At 40.4% G+C, this 982-nt stretch overlaps 1 non-coding gene across 1 annotated transcript; it reads right to left on the minus strand.

Annotated features, from left to right (window-relative positions):
* Positions 1-522: 522 nt before the first annotated feature.
* Mir3961 (microRNA 3961) lies at positions 523-581 on the minus strand. Its single transcript, NR_039537.1, has one exon. It is a non-coding gene; the product is annotated as a microRNA 3961 (primary transcript).
* Positions 582-982: the final 401 nt, after the last annotated feature.

Below are 982 nucleotides of genomic sequence, written 5' to 3' on the forward strand. Positions count from 1 at the left end.
ATTTGTGATTTTTCTATCGTTTCTACTAACACTTTTAGGTTTTGGATTGCTTTATTCAATTCCTTCACCTATTTACCTGTGTTTTCCTGTATTTCTTTCAGTGAGTTATTGATATCCTCCTTAAATGACTCTATTATGTTCATGAGATAGGATTTTAGGACAGATTCCTGATTTTCAGGCGTGCTGGTATATTCAGGTTTTGCTCTGGTAGGAGAACTGGGTTCTGATGATGCCCATGGATTTTGGCATCTGTTGCTTATGGTCTTGTCCTTGCCTTTTGCCATCAGGTTATCCCTGGTATTTGTTGATCTAGGTGACTGTATGGAGTCTACCTCTTTTGTCCCTGGGTTGCTTCAGGTCTCCTGGAAGGCTTGTGGCCCTGGCTGTATCAGACCACCTGTGGGGCTGTCCAACTGGCAGCTCTTCACAGAGGCAGAGAAACTGCTGGTCTATTGCCTGGCAGCAGTAGACCTCCTGGTTGGCCTTCAGACTGTTGAGTCTTTAGGTGGAGTAGTCAAGTTGTTGTCCAACTGAGCTGAGGGCAGCTGATACTCAACTGCTCTGAGTGCATTTGGTCCTCTAGGATATATCGGGATATGGAATCTTCATGGGAGCAGGCCAACTAGGAGTCTGCCCCAGCAGAAAGGACCAGACTGAAAGGGTGGAAAGGACTGAAGGAATGGTGAGCATGAAACTTTCTAACTTGAGCTATTTTATCATTTTTATCATTTTAATAATTTTGTGTACAATATTTAATTCATCAACTCAATAATATTTAGCTGAATACTCTGTGAACAGAAAGAAAAAATTGAAAGATTAAAGCTCTAGGCTATTCTGTGTTCTCAGAAGACCTTGACTGTTAATAAATGTTACAATGGATTTTGCAGTCTACTTTCTCTGAATATTTTTCCAGGTAGTGAAAATAAGCAATTTGCTTCTCTTGATTTTTGTATAAGAAAATATGAGTGGCAACTGAAAAGAA

The sequence above is a fragment of the Mus musculus genome, chromosome 13 (assembly GCF_000001635.26).
Source record: "Mus musculus strain C57BL/6J chromosome 13, GRCm38.p6 C57BL/6J".
Lineage (NCBI taxonomy): Eukaryota > Metazoa > Chordata > Mammalia > Rodentia > Muridae > Mus > Mus musculus.